The 12,623-nt window shown below is 50.1% G+C and overlaps 1 long non-coding RNA gene across 1 annotated transcript; it reads left to right on the top strand.

The window, feature by feature from the left end:
• LOC131393120 (uncharacterized) lies at positions 1-9,296 on the top strand. The gene is made up of 3 exons (XR_009215866.1): positions 1-2,443; positions 6,299-6,453; positions 7,481-9,296. It is a non-coding gene; the product is annotated as an uncharacterized LOC131393120 (long non-coding RNA).
• The last annotated feature ends 3,327 nt before the right edge of the window (positions 9,297-12,623 follow it).

Raw genomic sequence — 12,623 nt, 5'->3', positions numbered from 1 at the left:
AAAAGAAAGTCTAGTTTCCTTCATAATCTACTGGAAACGATGTTTTTTCACTGAATTGTGAATATTCTGAAAAAACTAGGCGAGGCCAGGATTGGTAGTCCACAGGCATCCTCAGCTGTGTTCCTGCTTTGCCCGTGTGGGGCCAAGAAGAGCCATCACAGAGTGCCCAGCTCTAGGGGACTGGGGGAGGGCGGCAGCTGGCCTCTCAGGCCTGGGCAGAAGGAAATGTCCCAGAGGAGCGTGCTGGTTGTCAACGTAAATAATCCATAATCAATCTATAAATCAAAATTGAGGTGAGTTTATTATGAGCAGACTTTTGAGAACCATAGCCCAGGGCCTGCCTTCCCCAAGGAAGGAAGGGCACCAAAGAAATGGGGTGTACAGAGCGGTTATATACTGTCAAAGAGCATGTATCACGTAGGATTGCAATGTTCCTTTTACAATAGCCACGAGATCGCCCTGCCAGATTGCCCTGCCAGAGTAGCTATTGATGGACACAGCGGGGAGCAGGTCTGCTGTCTCAATGGCTGTGGCTGGTATCAGGTCTGTTGTCTGGAGCTGGGTGGTCACAGGATGAGCGCAGCAATCAAATCCTAGCCTAGGGAGAAATGCTTATCCTTAAGGAAATGCCACTGTGAGGGAAGTTGCATCCTTATCTTAAGGGCATTTACTCTTCTCTTTGGGACATAACAAAGCAGATACACAATGCATGTTTGAAGGTAACAGGCCCTGTTGGAAAAACAAACTCAGGCTATATTAGTTTTACCCCAAATGGCTTCCTCATATGCTCCAATGCTTGCCATTTATTTATCATGGTCAATGCGCCAGCATCGGGGGAGCCATGGCCCGCAGGCTGACGTCTGACTTCCTGGCCTGGCGTGTGGCGTGCAAAGCTTTGGCAGCCTCATCTTCTGCAATTCTTCCCTCCTCTTTCTCCTCTGTCTCCTTCACCCTTCCAATCCCTTTGCATGAATGACTAGTCCCTCGTATGCTCTTGCCTCTGCCCGAAATACCCTGTTCCACTTTCTGACCACCCCAGACAGCATCAGTCCTTCCCCCTTCGGTATTCCTGTTGCCTTCTCAGTTAACAAATATTTGCCATGGGTCATTTTGTGCTGGGTAGTATTCTTGCTTAAGGTTGACATTATTAAGAGAAATCTCAAGCCTTAGGGGCTAACAAGCAATTGAGGAGATAAACACGAAAATGAAGACTTTGTCATACAGCTGAGGAATACAGGGATCCATATGGATTGTCCTGCCGGAGGGAGTCCAAGCGGGCTGGGCAGGACTTCTCCTGCCCAGGACTTCCGATGGGTCTTCCTAACAGAATAAAATTTTCCAGGTTAACAGAAGGGGAAGAGCTCTTCAATGAGAAGGGACCATGTCTGTAAAGGCATGGAGATAGGGAACAGCAAGGATGCCCCCCATGTACGTTTCCTAGGGCTATGGTAACAAATCACCACAAACTAGATGGCTTAAAACAACAGAAATTTGTTCTCTCACATTTCTGGAGGCCAGAAGTGCAAAATTAAGATGTCAGCAGAGTTGGTTCCTTCTTGATGCTCAGAGGGAGAATCCGTTCCATGCCTCTTTCCTAGATTCTGGTGGCTTTAGCAGTGCTTGGCATTTTTGGCTTGTAGACGCATGACTCCAATCTCTGCCTCATCGTCTCCTCTGTGTCTCTGTGTGTCTTGGCTTTAGGGCCCACCCTAAATCCAGGAGGATCTCATCCCAAGATCCTTAATTATATCTGCAAAGACCCTACTTCCAAATGTATTCACATTCACGGGTACTGGGGATTAAGACTTTGGTATATCTTTTTGGGGAACACTATCCAACCCACTACACACCCCAAGAACTGTAAGGAGAATTGCTTCTACCAAGTTGCACTTTGTTTTTATTCCCTGAGCTTTTATTGGCTGATGTAGTATTTCATCTATTTTTCTCTCTCTGAATTTCCATTCTGATTTATACTTTCCTCAAGACAATTTTAATTATTCATAATTTCTCATCTTGCATATATCCTTATACCTCAATTCTTTTGTGCAATATGTGTTGGGCAAATAAACGTATGAACTGAAAAGCATCTGTCAGATTTGGGGGCATGGAGCTCCTTGGAGACCTTTACCAAAGGAGTTCCAGGATAGTGGTGAGCCAGGAAGGCAGACTACAGCGCCATGAGGAGGAAAGGGGCTGCTGGGAAGAGGAGAGAACTAGGTCTCTTTCTGAACAGGAAAGAGGAAGGAAAGTGTGTCTCTTTTTAAGCCCTTGGCTATGAAAGGTTGACAGGACAGAGAACTCTGGCTGGAGTCGGGTTGCCGTCGACGAGAAGGTGCTGAAAGGGAAGAGGATGTTAGAGCACTGAAGAAAACCCAACTGATGGCATTCTTGAGGAGGTGGGAAGGATGGACCCAGAGGGATGCGCGAAAGGACGTGAAGGTAGGTATGCAGACAGATGAGCAAGGTGAGGAAATGGTATCCTCAGTGCCTCCCTCTTGAAGGAGAAGCTTTTTCCAAGAATAAGGGGAGAGGGGAGTTATGGGAGGACCACCAATGGGAAGGGGAAAGGAGAGGTCTCTGGGGGCCCCTGGAGTGGTACTGGGGACCCAGGGTGGCTCGGAGACCAGCAGTCCCGTATCTCCTCTTCACATGAGGAGTGGTCCCCTCTGGAAATGCCCTGTGGCTGCCAAGTGAGGGGAGAAGGTGGTATACGTGCAAGGGAACGATTTTCTGTGGGAAAACCAGACTGTTGCTTCCTTCCCTCTAACTTATCTGCTTTACTTTTCATATAAAAGAATTCAGTTCTGTACACGCTAGTGAGTAGTCCTTATAAATTTCCACATATGCCCCTTAAGTATGTCTACCAAACATAACTCATAATCTTACACAAGACAAACCAGTGTAGACACATGGCTGATCAGATGCCATCACAAGGAAACGTGCCGGGGCCGGCCCTGTGGCGTAGTGGTTAAGTTCAGCGTGCTCCGCTTCAGCAGCTTGGGTTCGCTGGGTCGGATTCTGGGCATGGACCTACACCGCTCGTCAGCCATGCTGTGGCGGCGACCCACATGCAAAATAGAGGAAGATGGGCACAGATGTTAGCTCAGGGAGAATCTTCCTCAAAAAAAAAAAAAAAGAAAAAAGAAAAGGAAGCATGCCATTTGACCTCGGGTGACATGTGACCTCCTCTGGGCCTCGATTCCCTCATTATAAAATGAAGCAGTGGCATCAGCCTGGATGAGTTCTCAGTACTCCCTGCTCTGGTACCCTGCTCTGGTATTCTGTGGTCTAATGGTCATTGGTAGCCCTTGGCTTAATCAGAACCGTTCTCGATGACCAGTGTGCAGCACTGCCTCCCTGTGGGCAGCGCTCAGTCAAACAGTAGCTCCCCAAGCCCCACCCTGCCCGGCTCTGCCGGTTGTATCCAGCTTAGCAAGTGTGGCGCTTGCAGTAACCATCACCCTGACTGTCTTCCCAGGACCCAGCCTCTGAGAGCCTTCTTGTTCTATGCATTCTCCTTCTCCATCCATCTTCTCAGCTGCTCACAGTGGGCCCAGCCCCTCTCCCAGGAGAGTCTTCCAACTGATTTCTCGTGGCTCCACAGCCAGTCCCTCATTCATGCCTCACCAACCAACCACTTAGACGTGGCTCATGCACAGCATAGGAACCTTATATACACGTGCCGCAATGGTTGGTGAAACCTCACAATTGTGGTCATTTTTAGGAAATGTTGGATATTATAATCCTTTGGTAATGAACATAATCCCTCCATTAGGGAGGGATTTCAGTGTGGGTCATTTCCCCTCACAGTGCCTTTTTGAGCACACAGTTAGCCTTAAGTGCTTAGAACTGGCTGTTCTACAGCAGCCACATGGAGGCAGGTCTCTGTTTTTTGCTTTCACGTGACTAATAGTTCAATCTCCAAAGTCACAAGAAAGGAAAAGAGGTCACAAGAAAGCAAGAGCCACAGTTCCCATGGCAGAGGCAAATGGGAACCCATAAGGAACCCAGAGTTCACATCCCAACCCATGCTCTGGTCAGGTGTGGCCCACACTGGCCCTCCACTGAACTAGGGCCATCCAGCCAACTCAGTAAACACTTCCTGAGCATCTCTGCTGAGCCAGGTCCTGTGCTGACATCAAGGGCTCCCTATCCTTGAGGAGCTCTTGTTTTCTCTCTAGTGGGCGAGACAGATGTAAATCCTATTGAGTTCTGCAACAGGTATTTATAGGATAGCTGTCATGTGCCAGGCACTGCACTGAAGCCGAGACACAGGGATGACAGACAGATACGATCTATGCCCTCATGGGGCTCGTAGCCATGGAGAAGATGATGCTGTGCAAGCAAGTTGAATGCTGCAAAGAGCATGGCTCCTGGTGTAGAGTAGACGCTCAGATATCTGTTGATAGAAGAAAAAGTTGAAAGCCATGTCTTCTTTATCCTTTCTCCCAGGGCCCAGCTTGGGACCTGACACAGTTAGGCTTCAGTAAATGAATTTAATTCACTGGTCCCCAACACCATTCTGTACATGATATTACCGAAATAGAGACAACTAAATTCCAGTCAACTGGCCTGGAAGGTTGCACTTCCAAATGGGAAGGTCAGCAGTGGCTCCTTCGGGAAGGAGCCTTCAAGGCTGGAGAGGGTGAATGTGAGGCTCACGTTGTAGGCTTGGGCAGTTACGGAGCTGCTAGTGTTGCTCTGTCAAGCGTCGGGCAGACAAAACAAGATGTAAACTTTCTAAATTATCAATATGAGGTTTTTCATTCAAACAGAAGATATGATCAAAGAAAACAAAGTCCACTCCCATAATGCTGGAGCAGAAACAACCCTGATCTTTCAGAAAACAACCACACATACTTCCTGAGAGAACTTTAGTCCAAGAGGACTAATTGTTTTTCTCATCAAAAGCCACTGCTTCAGAAAGAAACCCTGTGGGTGCAGTGCTGTCACCTGTCACAATCCATCAGACGTGTTTCCTGCCCACAGCTTCCATTTGACGGTGGGAGAGAAAAGCCCTGAAACAGACGGTGGTCACTCAAATTGGAAAGAGGCCTAGATGTGGGACTGTGCAGGAAGAGGTCACTTCCTGTATCCGTGGTGGTGGGGACCCAGGAAAACTCCACAGCGGAGGTGGCATTGGAATTGGCCCTTGGAGCGCAGGGAAGACTGTGACATGTAGGATAAGAGGAAATGCATTTCAGGAGAAAGCCAGGTATGGGCAACAGCCTGGATGTAGGCAAACCTGGGGCACACTTAAGTAAGAGAGTCTAGTCTGTTTGCCTTGACTACGAATGACATGCAGGGGAGTGGAGGGTGATAAATGGGAGCCAGATCACTGAAGGCTCTGAGTGTCAGGCCAAGGAGTGTGGCCCTCTGTGTGTCATTCTCCTCATCTGTAAAATGAAGCTCATACTCTGTCTACTGCAAGAATTAAAGTATCTAATATATATGAACAAAATATATTACTTGCATAGTGTCTGATAGATGGAAATGCCTCATAAAAAGGAGCCGATACAATGGCAGTGGTGGCAATGGGGAGCCACCACGGATTCTGAGTAGGAAGAGGGATGATGTGTGTCCGTCGTGGATAACCTCCATCTGCAGGCTTGGAGATGGGTTTTAGATTAACACAGCACTCCACAAATTGGCACTTTTATAATTTTAGTCCTCTTAAACATTGCTTTTCTTCTAAGGAATTGTGTCGTTTATCGGCCTTTGCACAGAGAAGTGGTAGGTGGTTGTCTCAGTCAGGGTTCTCCAGAGAAACAAAACCAATGGGATATGTATACATAGAAAGATTTATTTCAGCTCACGCGATTGTGGGGGCTGACAAGTCCCAAATCCGTAGGGCAGGCCAGCAGACTGAAAGCTCAGGCAGGGTTTCTATCTTATCGTTTTGAAGCTGAATTCCTTCTTCTTCAGGAAACCTCAGTTTTTGCCCTTAAGACCTTCAACTAATTGGATAAGGCCCACCCACATTGAGGGAAATCTCCTTTACTTAAAGTCGATTTGTTGTAGATGTCAGTCACATCTATAAAATATCTTCCCAGCAACATCTAGACTAGTGTTTGAGCAAACAACTGGGTGCCATAGCCTAACCAAGTGGACACACAAAATTAACCACCACAGTGGTCTTTATCTCAAATGTGGAAACTGGGTCAGAGAATGGCAAACTGAGGCAGAAACTTGACAAAATCCTAACCCCTAGTACATGGCACCAGGCCTGCCAGGTAACTTTTGTACCTTGGTATTAATTTTATATTTATTCCTGCTTCCTATATAAAATTCTCCACAGACCACAGTCAAGCCGAACACCTGTGGGGTATATTGTACCAAATACTGATGCAGCTGGGGGTGCAGACTTTGGCTTGGTGCCAGAAGCCCTTCCTGACTGGAATTTCCAACCGTGAGACTGGCCACTGGGACACAGTGGACTCGTGGTCCCTGGAGGTGAGCAGCCAGAGCTGTGGCGGAGGTTGAAGCATCTGCTGAAAGGGAGACCACCCAGGAGAAAGCCCTCCCCACCTCCCCAGGAGGGTCTATGACTTCTGATAACCCTAGATACAAGAAATGTTGCTCAGAAAAGTCCCTGTGTCTTCCTCCTCTCCGCACCCCTCCCCCAGCCCCAAGTGAGGCGTCAGAGGTTGGTCAGAACACGGAACCTCCCTGAAATGGAAACCATCTGCGGGCCTTTCTCACCCTTCCTCCACGCCCCTCTCCCCCGCCAGCCTCGCCTGGTTAATCTTTCTGGGAGGGGAGCCTCTGCCCCAGCCTCCTTTCACACCCCACCTCGTCCTCCACACCCACCCCAGCGGAGCCTGGGGGGCCCCGGGGATCCGCCATCATCCTGGACGAGTCATGGGTCACCAGCCGCCTCTCTTCTGTGCCTACACCCGTTAATCATCTCTTCCTGGTGATTTGCATGGCAACCCTCTTTCACTTGGCTGCTCAGGGGAGTTTTCTGGTTTCATCGCCTCAGTTACCCCTGGCCTCCTGGGTCATTCTGGATTTCCCTGCCTCCCCACCACAGACCTGGCTCTGAGGCCTGCCTGTCTGTGCTCCAGGGGGTCCTCATCTTTCTACAAGCCTTTGCTTCCCACCAGCAAGCCAGCTTATGCATGCAGCACCAGCTTGCCAGGTGTGGGGAGACTCCGGCCATGGCAGGAATCCTGAAGTCCTGGTCGGTGTCAGATCTCAGAGCCTAAGGGATTGTCTAGTCCGCTCTGTCCCTCCTGCTTCACCCCCATTTCACAGATGAGGAAACTGAGGCCAAAACGGTGAAAAGGCTTGCTCATGGTCACACTTCAAGTCAGAGGCAGAGCCAGGCCTAGGCCTTGGGGCACCCCTCCTCGGCCCCCTCTGTCTTCCTCTGCCACAGTTTGTCAACAGTTGCTCTGAAAATTTCAACAGGTTAGGAGTGAGTGGAAAATGTGTTTAGTGTTTAAAAATTGAGTTTTGACTGCCTTGTTCCCTCCAGGCACCCTCTGCTCAGATGACAGCTGTTTGCAAGAAGCTCTGGGCATAGCCGTGAGCTGGGCTGTGGCATGGGGGCCAGAGGGAGAAGAGGCCTCCCTCCCAGCCAGGAGCCCTTTTAGCCCAGTGAACTGAGCACCTCTGAAGTAACACCTCCCCACAGAGTCATCAGGAGCAGCCAGGGAGCAGACCTGGACAGGGAGGAAGCTGGGAAGGAAAGAAGTGGGGAGCAGTGGCAGATCCAGAGGCGGAAGAAGAGACCTGAAAGACTCGAGTTCCCAGATCATCCAGGGCCAACACAAGTCCCAACTCCTGCTGTAAAATATTGTTTCAGGGTTCCCTCAACAAAGAAACTGTCAAGACCTGAAAGTTGTCATTCTACAACTTGGGGGACCTTCAGAAGTTATCAAGCCTATAACCCTCTATGGTACATGTGGGGAAACTGAGACCCTGAGAGAGCCTCATATCCCATAGTGAGATAGGGGCAGAGCCAGGCGTGGCGCCCAGGCCCCTGCCTCCCGGTGTGGGACTGTCTCCGCCAGCAGGGAATGGGGCACGGGGGCAGGGTTTGGAGGAGGGTGAAGCTGGGGACGTCAGTGGCTAGGGGTTGAGCTTTTCCAAGCCCTGGAGGCTGTGAGACAGAAACCCCCAGAAGAAAGCTGGGGTGTCTCTGTGACAACAGACTCCTGGGGTGCTGTGGAGAAACCCGTGTGGTTGTGATGGAGAAAGAAGGGCTGTGAAAGTGAAATTTGCAATTTGTGAGGGGGAAACTGAGAATTTGTTCTCCGTCCCATGCAAATGACCTGCGGCCTTCTGTCCTGCACCTGCAGCGGCTCACAACACACACAACTCGGGGATCGGACGGGCCTGGTTCCCACGGTCTGCACTCAGGGGACCAGGAGCAGGGAAGGCCTCCCTCAGTCTGGAAGGGATGTGCTGGGACGCCCTAGCTCCATCTGTAGGGTGTCTGCTGGGCTGAGAGCGGGCCTCCTTTGTACCTGGCTGAGGTGACCCCGTTAGGGATGACCCTCTGAGGGACAGCACTGGATTTCCTGTCCTCTCCTCTCCTGCCACTCCCCCTCTTATTCCCCACCCCAGGCACCCCCACATTTGCACTGCTGTGAGAATCTGCTCATCCTGTGTCTCCTGTGGGAAATGCCCTCCTTCCTTTGCTTCCCCCCAACCCTGTCAGCCTGGTCAGAATTTCCCCGGGGAAACCTTCCCTTCTGCTCCAGGCCCCATCTGTGTCTCTCTCAGCTGTGCCTCCCAAGCTCCGTGTACTTCCTCATCCTAGCCTGGATCTGCTGGTTTCCAATTGTCTGTTTACACTCTTAGCCTCCCGCAGTAGACTGGGAGCCCCTCAAGGGCAGGTACGGTGTTGGGTTCATCTTTGTATCCCAAAAGCCAGGTGCTTTGTTTTGACCCACTAGAGGCCAGGAAGCAAACACCTGGCATGCATGCTGCTACTGTCCCAGTCAGAGCCCAGGGCAGACGTTGCTAATCAGTCATGATTACTTTTTCCTTGGGGCTCAGAAGGCTTCCCTCCTCAACACAGGGTTCCAGGTAGGCACTGCCTGGCAACCAAGATTGACCCTCCTGATGAGACTGGTGACCATCCCTGGGGGTGCTCAATACATGTGTGACTCAGACTTCAGCTGGGGGCCACTGGCCCCTCACAGATTTGGCTCCGACCCTGTGGTCTGTGCCTTCCGTGAGAAATGCCAGGCTGACTTCCTCACGCTGCCGCGGACTCACTCCTGAGACAGTCCAGGCGAGAAGCACAGAACCTTTCTCAGTCCACACACACACACACACACACACACACATTCACCCACATATACATTCACGCATGCCCACACACACACATATTGACACACACATACACATGCTCACACACTATACATATTCACACACTGACTCAGGCACACACTTGTGTTTCACACATGCACGCTCACACATGCACACAGTTACACACACAGACACATTCCCATTAAACATTTCATGAGTTTCAGGAACTTCAGTGGAGATTTTGGGGCATTGGGGAGATGTTACATGACACAGAGCACAGCTTCTGACTGTGCCCGCGGTTCCCTCCACCCACTCTCTCTGTCTCTCCCCGCCTCTTCCCTCCGTTCCTCCAGCACTGCCCCGCCCCAGTGTCAAGTTGTTGTCCCTCTGTCTTGTACAGCCATTCTGTTTCCTGCCCTGGAGCTGGGAACAGTCTATACCTGTGCCTGCAGATCCCAATTCACCAGGTAGAGTGTTTCCCAAAGAGTCATTTGAATCACATATTTCTCCATCTTGTTTCAAATATTGTTGTGAGTTAAGGGATGGCTGTCATGAAGGACGTTTGTCTACCGCTCTCCATTTCCCATCCTAAACAAACACAATTCAGTGACAAACACCATCTTTAGGTCCCTACTTGGTACCCACCACTGTGCCAGCATTACACATACAGAGATGGTATGCCCCCAAAGTTCACCCAGCCTAGTGGCAAAAACACACAAACAGAGATGAGTGAAGGGCATAATTAACACCATCCCTGGAGGCAGAGGGGTGACTTCCCTGCCGTGCTATGAAGGTTGAGCAAATTCCAGGTGAGTACGATTGGGGAGGTCACGTCTGTCGGAGGGACAGCGCGCACAAAGCACAGGAGGGAAAGAGCAGGTGGCATTCATGCTGGTGTAGGGCTAAGGGCAGAGGAGCAGCACAGGAGGAGCGGGGAGAGCAAGCAGAGGCCAGACTGCGCCAGGGCCCGGGGGCTGGGGCCGGGACTCCATCCTGCTGATGATGGGGTGTGGGCCACCTGTGAAGGAGAGCCAGCGTGACAGACATCTTCCCCAGAGCCGCTAAGCCATGCGCCCCGTCTCTGCATCACCAAGGCCTCAGAAGAGTGTTCAGAATCTGACTCTCCAACACACACACACACATCGGAGGCCACCATTTTCTGGCTGCTGTCACTGCAGATGAGTTTCACCTGTACTTGGCCTTCATATACATGGAATCATCCAATCTGAACACTTTTGTGTCTGGCTTCTTTAGCTCAGCATGTCTGTGAGATTCACCCGTGGGTAGCATCTTTTAAAGTTTCGTTTCAAACATTGCGAGTTGGGGCGCTGAACTCGGAGGAGCCCAAACTTAACACAACAGTTTCCTAATCACCCCACCACAGAAGCAGGGCTCTCGTAAAAACGAGCTTTTATCCTCTTCTTTTAAAAGCTTACACACAACGCAAGCCCCGAGGGCCACACTGTACGGCGGGCCCCACCCGCGGTGAGCTGCAGGAGTCTCACTCCCGTCCCGACTTAGGAGACTCCATTAAACCCAGGGTGGATTTTCCATGCCCAGTGGTTTCCCATTTTGTCTTTTAATTTTTACTTTAAGGACTTAATTTTAACAAAAGAGCCAAATTACCACCATGCTTTACAATGAACTTGTTTGGGGGAGTTAAAAACAGGCTTTAGACTATGGAGCTTTAATTAACTTTGGAAGATGGTAATTAAACAGCCCCCGTGCCCCATCTCTAGCTTTGCAAAGGCAAGGAAGGGAGGCCAGAATCTGGAGTTCTCACCTGGGCAAAACACTGGAGCCCCCTGAAGAGCTTTCACATTCCCCACGCCCAGGCCACACCCCCGACCAATGACACTGGAGTCTGCTGGGTTGGGACCCAGATACCAGGATAGTTTTTTCAGCTCTCAGGCAATTCCAGTGTGCATCGGAGGTTGAGAATCTCTACTTTAGATTGATTGGCAGCTGTCGACAGTGATGGGATGAGAGATGGGGGAGAAAGGGAAATGAGCGAGGCTGAGAGACACAGAGAGGTCTTCACACCGAAATACATCTCAGCTTTGGAAAGAACCAAGGGAGTGGCCACCAACCCAGGTGACACCAAGAGACATTTCCAACCTCTAAGGAAGTTATAGGCTGAACTGTCTTGCCCAAAATTCATATGTTGAAGCTCTAACCCCCAGCACCTCAGAATGTGACTGTATTTGGAGATGGGGCCTTTAAAGAGGGAATTACGGTAAAATGAGGCTGTTAGGGTGAACTTAATCCAATCTGACTGGTGTCCTTATAAGAAGAGGAAATTAAGACAGACACGGTTTGGGAGGGTTGGTGCACAGGCACAGAGGGAGACCTTGTGAGGAGGAAGCAAGAGGTGGCCGTCTGCAGGCCAAGAGAGAGGCTTCAGAGGAATCCAACCCTCCAGCACCTTGATCTTGATCTGCTACTTCCAGCCTCTGCAACTGTGAGACAATAAATGTGTGTTGTTTAAGCCGCCCATCTGGTGTTTTATGATGGCAGCCCAAGTACAGTTTCCCTTTCAGCTCTTTGGCCATATGTGTAAAGAGTCCTACAGGGTTACTCCTCTGGCCCAGCATCTCCACTCATAGGACTCTGCCCTAAAAAGTAACCAGGAATGCCCTTAAAGAATTATCTATAGGATGTCCATAGAATGTTCTTTATAATTGTGGATATAGGAAATGTTTGACAACAGGAGATGGAGAAGTGAATGGTAGCAATCAATTCAACTGAGCATAAAGAAGCCCTTAATTTATCACGATTTTTAAAGCTGCACATTCAGCATGATCTCTCACCTGTGCAAAAGTGCATGGATCTTGATCTTGATCAACATGCTCATTCTGAGATCTAACCCAACGCCGGGACGCTGGGCGTGTGTCTACTTTCTTTGGCTTCCAACTTCTAAGTTACCTAGGTAACCACGCCTCCCCCAACACACACATACCCACAGGGTCTCCTTGCTTCCCAGTTTGTGCCTCAACCTACCCATCTGTATCCCAAACCCATACACAGATGTATAAACATGGAAAAATGTATTGAGCTGTAACTGCACTTTAGGTAAGTTATACATCATTTTCAAATGCAGTGTAACAAGGCTGGAAGTTAACATGGTACATACACGGTGACTAGTCCAGGGTCTGTGGAGCTGGGAGGGGCTGGGGCAGGAAGCCCAGTTCTGACTTGGGTTGGAAGCATGGAATCCGGGAAGGCTTCCCCTGAGAGGTGGCTCTTGAACTAAGGCTCACAGGTGAAGGCAGAATGAAAGGGGGAGAAAGAGCGTCTCAGACGTGCGCAATCAAAGGCTCAGAGGCAGTCCAGTGAAGGGTGCATCCAGGTGGAGAAGG

Source organism: Diceros bicornis, chromosome 28 (genome assembly GCF_020826845.1).
Source record: "Diceros bicornis minor isolate mBicDic1 chromosome 28, mDicBic1.mat.cur, whole genome shotgun sequence".
Classification (NCBI taxonomy): Eukaryota; Metazoa; Chordata; class Mammalia; order Perissodactyla; family Rhinocerotidae; genus Diceros; species Diceros bicornis.
This window is presented reverse-complemented; position numbering and strand designations above follow the sequence as displayed.